Genomic DNA, 7,477 nt, shown 5'->3' with positions numbered 1-7,477 from the left:
TCTCAACTGAATTTTGGCTCCAGCTTTTAGCTCTGCTACTTTGGCCCATCCCTGGTTATAGCTCATTGATGGCTGAAATTATCACATGAGGACTTCCATATATGATTAAAAAAAAGCTCTGGAAAAATTACAGCTTTGTTTTATAGAATTTCCTTTTGGAAAGTTTGCTTTCTAGTTGGTATCGCCACACATGCATTTTCTCCTTATTTGCAGTTTCAGTGAAACAACTATTTTTTCACTAAGCTATGAAAATGTGACTTCTTATTGTGTATACAAAAGCCATCTTTAATATTTGTAATTGAGTGCACAGAAGTTTGTATTTCAAGTATTTTTGCATTTAATTACACAATATTTTCACTACCTTAAGGATCAAATACAAAGAGAATGTGGACTGGTTAGAAAATAGGAAGCAAACGTTTGTTTTAAAACAAATAGTTTTATTTTATGTGTTCATTTAGATTTTGGTCTAAAGAACCTTCACAGCAAAGGGCATCCATCCATCCAAAGCTCTGAGCTACCTTGACTTACACTTTAAAAGTGTAATCACCCAGGAATGCCAAACATAAAATCATACAAAGCCTCAATATGTCTTACTCTCCACCTTACTACAAATTGCTTAGTAATTAAAGAATTGTTTGGAGAAAAATAGGACTGAAAAATGTTGTATGTTAATTTAAGGATGTTGATGGATAGATTTGACAGGATTGTTCCTCACCTCCTGGAGGTACTCTACTGTTGTTGGGATTCGAGGCATAGTAGTTCAGTCAGATGGGATTATAACTGGAGATGGGCTAAATGCAAAGCTGCTTAAATTACACTGGTCTACAATTTTTGAGAAGTCGTCTGCTTCAGAGATAAAATGTGCTATTTATTATGTATTTTGATGAGCTGAATTCAAATATGACAATTAAAACAACTGATTGGCTACTGTTTCTAAGATATTTAAGTTTTTACATTTTATGTCTATGTATATTGTGTAGATAGTAGAGTTTTAATCATAAATTGTAAACCTAGGTCTTTTCATGTGTTTATGGTTGCTTTACATGAGAATATGTCACCTGTCCTGTTTATGTAACACTTTAAAAATCAGCAAAAGGGTTATATAAATAAAATTTATTAGGAAACAAAAGGCAAAAAACTATTCTGTACATAGTTAGTCCTATTCAGTGTCTACTCGGCGCTTCTTGGCTTGTCTCTTGTATTCATTAAATGGAGCATCTCTCGTTACTGTCCAGCAATAGTCTGCAAGCATTGATGGGCTCCATTTGCCCCGATAGCGTTTCTCCATTGTTGCAATGTCCTGGTGAAATCGCTCACCGTGCTCGTCGCTCACTGCTCCGCAGTTTGGTGGGAAAAAAATCTAGATGAGAGTGCAAAAAATGTATCTTTAGTGACATGTTGCAACCAAGGCTTTTGTATGCCTTGAGGAGGTTTTCCACCAACACCCTGTAGTTGTCTGCCTTGTTGTTTCCGAGAAAATTTATTGCCACCAACTGAAGGCTTTCCATGCCGTCTTTTCCTTGCCACGCAGTGCATGGTCAAATGCATCATCTCGAAGAAGTTCACGAATCTGAGGACCAACAAAGACACCTTCCTTTATCTTAGCTTCACTTAACCTTGGAAATTTTCCACGGAGATACTTGAAAGCTGCTTGTGTTTTGTCAATGGCTTTGACAAAGTTCTTCATCAGACCCAGCTTGATATGTAAGGGTGGTAACAAAATCTTCCTTGATTCAACAAGTGGTGGATGCTGAACGCTTTTCCTCCCAGGCTCCAATGACTGTCGGAGTGGCCAATCTTTCTTGATGTAGTGGGAATCTCTTGCACGACTATCCCATTTGCAGAGAAAACAGCAGTACTTTGGTCTGCAGACTGGATACACAAACAAGAGAGCAACAACCTTCAAATCACCACAAAGCTGCCACTGATGTTGGTCATAGTTTATGCACCTCAAAAGTTGTTTCATGTTGTCATAGGTTTCCATCATATGGACTGCATGACCAACTGGAATTGATGGCAAAACATTGCCATTATGCAGTAAAACAGCTTTAAGACTCGTCTTCGATAAATCAATGAACAGTCTCCACTCATCTGGATCGTGAACGATGTTGAGGGCTGCCATCACACCATCGATGTTGTTGCAGGCTACAAGATCACCTTCCATGAAGAAGAATGGGACAAGATCCTTCTGACGGTCACGGAACATGGAAACCCTAACATCACCTGCCAGGAGATTCCACTGCTGTAGTCTGGAGCCCAACAGCTCTGCCTTACTCTTGGGTAGTTCCAAATCCCTGACAAGATCATTCAGTTCACCTTGTGTTATGAGGTGTGGTTCAGAGGAGGAGGATGGGAGAAAATGTGGGTCCTGTGACATTGATGGTTCAGGACCAGAAGTTTCATCCTCTTTCTCGTCTGACTCAAGTGAGAATGATTCTGGTGCATCAGGAACTGGCAGTCCTTCTCTGTGGGGTACTGGGCGTCTAGCTGATGGAATGTTTGGATAATGCACAGTCCACTTTTTCTTCTTTGACATACCTTTCCCAACTGGAGGAACCATACAGAAGTAACAATTGCTGGTAGGATCTGTTGGCTCTCTCCAAATCATTGGCACTGCAAAAGGCATAGATTTCCTTTTCCTGTTCAACCACTGGCGAAGATTTGTTGCACAAGTGTTGCAGCATATGTGTGGGGCACACCTCTTGTCCTGATCTCCAATTTTGCAGCCAAAATAAAGATGATAGGCTTTCTTAACCATAGTGGTTATACTGCGCTTTTGTGATGCAAAAGTCACTTCACCACAAACATAGCAGAAGTTATCTGCACTGTTCACACAAGTACGAGGCATCTCTGCTCACTTTGGCTAAACAGAAATGTGTCCCTTTGCAAAATCAAACACTGACAAATAAGAGAGCACAACACTGTATGATTTCTAGAGCTGATATAGGGCAGTTTGTTCAGCAGAGTGATGTACGCTTCGTTATGATTGCATCATCCATGACTTCTAGGAATAACATGATGCAATTCATATAATGTATGACGCAATACCAGCTTCAGATTGCATCATTCATTGTTTTGCCTAAAAAGCAAGTACTGTCCAAACCCAGTCATAGATTTATTCATAGATCCAGTCAAAAATGTATTTTAGTCATTTCTGGTTTAAATTTAGATCCCTTCCCTTTATAACTCACTTATCCTCCGCCATTCCCAAGTCAAGGGTCGTATATACTGACCCAATAGCATATCTTGAAAACTAGAGCCAATCAACAATTTTAAGCATCATTTTCGTTCTCAGTGACCCAGAATTAGTAAAGGTTGACTACATTTATTTCAGAAGCATTTTCGCTGTAGAGCAGTGTTATCAGGCATCTGCCCTGTCAGATATCTTCTGTGCTCCTACCTATATATCCTACAGTCTCATGCGCAACCAATAAGTACGGGCCTAGGAGCACAGAAGATAAATATCTATATTTTTGGCATGTAGCTAACATGATTGTGATCAGTCAGGAGCTGGAAATACTTGTTGCCCTGATTCACCTTTTGGCTTCTCCTTATCTCCATCCACCCACTTGGTCCACTTTCATGGCACAAGCACAATTCTATTCCTCTATAAAACTTCTGATCTTTTAGCGCCTTTCATCTGAGGCTCTTGAAGCACTTTGGAACTATTGAATTACGTCAGCGTCTCCCCGCCTCGGCAGGGTAAATATAGTTTTCTCAGTATTACAGATGGGGAAACTGAGGCAAGGAGGCTACATGACTTGCCAATGGCACAAAAGTTCATGGGAGAGCCAGGAGCAGAACCCATATTTCTTGACCCCGAATCCCATTCTCTAGCCACAAGCTTCTGACACTGCTGTGCTTTCAATGGGCTTTAAAAGCTCTTGCTTGGGTACCGCTTTGGCAGTCTGTGTGCTGATTCTAACAGGACAGAGAAATGTCAGTCAGATATAGAGAAACCTGTCAAAAGGATGTCACTGTCATAATGGAGGGTTTGGACACTGGAGGGAATTGACTTGACTGTTACAGAGAGCCATGCTAGGTGCCTTAAGTTTCTAAACCCAGGCACTGCTCATGAGGTGGAACTCTCTAACCTGCATATATGCAGCGTTCAGGTCAGTGTGAGTTTGAAAATGGAGCTCATACAAGCAGAGCCAGCCTTCCATCACAGCTTGTCAGCTGGACTTATCTAAATATCAAACAATGACTAGTATAGGTGCAGCAGCAATTACCTGCCAGATATCAAATCCTTACACTGAACATGTACTTGTGCTAACTGCCCTGTCAAGCTTGGGTTTTTAACCATTAATGCTGGATAGTATACATATAAGGTGAAGTGGAGGGGGAGGTATTTTGCAGCCTTTCCACCCTCCCTCCCCCCGCCCTAAAGGATTAGTTTCTGAAGTAGCAGCTAACTAGAAATGTACTATACGTATGCAAATGCTGCACCTATCCAGTTCTAAAATCAGAACACATGTGAATAAGTTATATGGGAACTAAGCCATAACTAGACTGTAAATAAGTCGGAATAAGGCATACATAGAGGGTAGTCTGTTAGGAAGAGGAGAGGTTTTTTTTTTAAGTTACCAGACAATAGAACTGCTATACATTGTCTGAGTAACCATTTAAGGAAGGTTTAAATGACTATGGACCCATCTAAGGAATTCCTTGTGAAATGCTACCTTAAAAAGTGACCTTGGATTGAATTTTGTCTTTTTTTTATATAGTGAGAGAATAGTATAACCTAATATTTATATAGAGCTTCACCTGTTCAAAATCCTGTCCAGACATTAGCTGATTAAGATTCACAAAACTTCTAATGCAGTTGGAAATGGGTAAGTGGTGCTATCCCCATTTTACAGTTAGGGCAAGTGAGGCAGAAAAGTGAAGTGACTTGCCGCAGGCCATGCAGTGAGGCAATGACACCGCTAAAATGAGAGCTCAGGATTTCTCAACTCCCATCTTGGCTCATTCTGAAGTCCCTTGGCTCCTTGGTTAGGCTGTATACAGTTCTACAGTCATAGAGTTTAAAGCCGGAAGGGACCATTATGATCATCCCATTTGACCTCCTGCATAACACAGACCAAAGACTCTCTCACAGTAATTTCTGCATTAAGCCTATGCCATTCAATTGCCATGCTGTGCACAGTTGGGTTGTGTAACTTTTATTCTTGCGCTGTTTCACTCAGTTAATTCACATTATAAAGTCAGGGTACCAAACAACTTCTGGAACCCCTCTCCGCAACCCCCGCAAAATCTGATAATTTCTCTCTGATGTGTGCTGTTTTGTCATATGCTATTGCTTATCTTCTTGATGCCAAATATATGATCCCTCTGTCATCTTCAGTTGTGGCTGCTAGATATCTGAACATCTACTGTTGCAAGGAAGAGAGATCACATTTGATTAAAATGATACTGGAAGACTCTTCTTCTGTTTTTGCATATTAAAGCACTCCACCCTTCTATTTTCTGTGCACAATTGAAAAATTCACATCCAATGCCTCCTTTTACTCTTACTCTTACAGGCTATCATCATCGAGATTAGGTTCTTTATAAACACCTGACTAGATAGTGTAAACCATGGAAATGAACAGGGTGTGTAGTCCAGTAGCACTACACGAATATAAAGAGAAATTACATTTTTAAAACCGTTTTTAATTTTAGCTTCTATGATTTTGAATATCTTTCAAACTTGAACATTTCTTATCTCACAAGTGATGTGGTTTTCAACTTGCCAAACTGATTTTTATTTCTTCCTGTTACTTAGTGGATTTTGTTCAAGCCATAGCTGAGGGCTCATTTCTTAAGTACTTTAACTTAAAAAGAAAGAGGTAGGGGAGAAGGTGTGGTTAATTTGTTTCTAAAGAGGATCAGTGATTTCATTACTTAAGTTGATAGCGCCATCTGCTGGTACAGTAGAGCCATGCAAACAATGAGACGCAATGAGAAACTCAATGGAGTCTGGCTAAAAACTGACTGCATTTCTTTAACAGCTGAAAAACAACTGCTTGACCCGTTGTTTTGTAAATAGGTCATAATGAGCTTCCTTGATGATGATTAAAATGAATCAGATTTATGAAGGGAAAAGAAAATGTATTACAATAATTGATGAAGGGAATGATCAATTCATGGTTCCACTGATTCGTAACTCCCATGTGAAGCTTTTTCTTCCGCTTCTCAGTTCTGAGTTGTCCCAGAAAGATAATGTCATTGAGGACAATGTATGCCATTGCTCATTTTAGCATGGGAGTGAAATCCTGGTCCCATTGAAGTTAATGGGAGTTTTGCCATTGACATCAACGGGGCCAAAATTTTACCCTGGATTTTCAAAAACTCCTAATGGAGTTATGCACCCAACTCCCATTGACTTTCAATGGTATTTGAGTTCCCAATTTGCTGTGTATCACTTAGCCCTATTACATTGTGAACTCTACTGTAATCCTAGTAAGAATGCTCAGGTACGGCAGTGTACACCTAACATACAATACTTACCAATCTTAATCAACCTTGGGCTGGCTGACTGCCCCAAGAAGGCTAGGGAAGGAGCAGAATAGAATTAGGGGCTTTGATTACAAATTGTCCAAATTAAATGGGCTGTGCAAGTAGAGAGGCTGCTTGCACCCCTTGTGCCCGGCTCACAGCCTTTTGCACTTAAGGGCCAGTTACAGATAAGTGAACTTCCCACTTCAGCAGCTCATTGGCCCAGATGTAAGACATGTCTGAACGTATTCTCAGAGAGAAAGTAGTGATAATAGAAAACGGCATGTATAAAGAGGGTATTGTTCTCCACCTGCCCAGCAAACCATGCTGCATGGTCTTTAACACCAAAGAAAGTGCTAAAAACAACCCCCAAGCCAAATTATCCCTCTCATCCACCTGCTGGAAAAAACTTGTAGAACTATACAGGAAATACCTTTGTTTAATTTACTGAGTCAGTAAGTAACACAGACTGTAGTGTTAATTTGTAACATACACCTGTTATAGTGCTCTTAAAAATTTAGAAGGGCGATCTCTTGAGAATTAGGTTTGCACAAGCAGTTATGTGAATAGCTTTACAATGTGTTTAAAGTACAAGTACTGACATTATGTTTTGTTATTTGTTTTTCCTATTCTTTTACTGTAGAAGGTTGAAATCTAAACTCAAATGATTAGTGGTCTTGTAAGAAATCAGAGGTTTTGGTCTTATTTACAAAGACTGAAGTCAAATGTCTTTGGGCTTTCAATCTGTGTAAAGTTAAACTGAGTGCAGTTTTAGTTTCTGAATCTGGTTTTTGTATATTTAGTTTTCAGTTTAAATCAAGCTAGAGACATTCTTAACATAATGGAGTAAGTGGAAAGTTTCAGGAGTATCACTTTTCAAAGGCTTTAGAAAAAAGAAGGCATAAATATGATCCTCAAAAATAAATAACAAATACCAAAAAATGATCTTGTTACTGTGACTGTTTATACAACATTAGAGAAGACCAGACTTACTTTT

This window comes from Malaclemys terrapin, chromosome 2, assembly GCF_027887155.1.
Source record: "Malaclemys terrapin pileata isolate rMalTer1 chromosome 2, rMalTer1.hap1, whole genome shotgun sequence".
In the NCBI taxonomy this organism is placed as follows: Eukaryota; Metazoa; Chordata; order Testudines; family Emydidae; genus Malaclemys; species Malaclemys terrapin.
The sequence above is the reverse complement of the archived record's forward strand: the minus strand, read 5'-3'. Positions refer to the sequence as shown.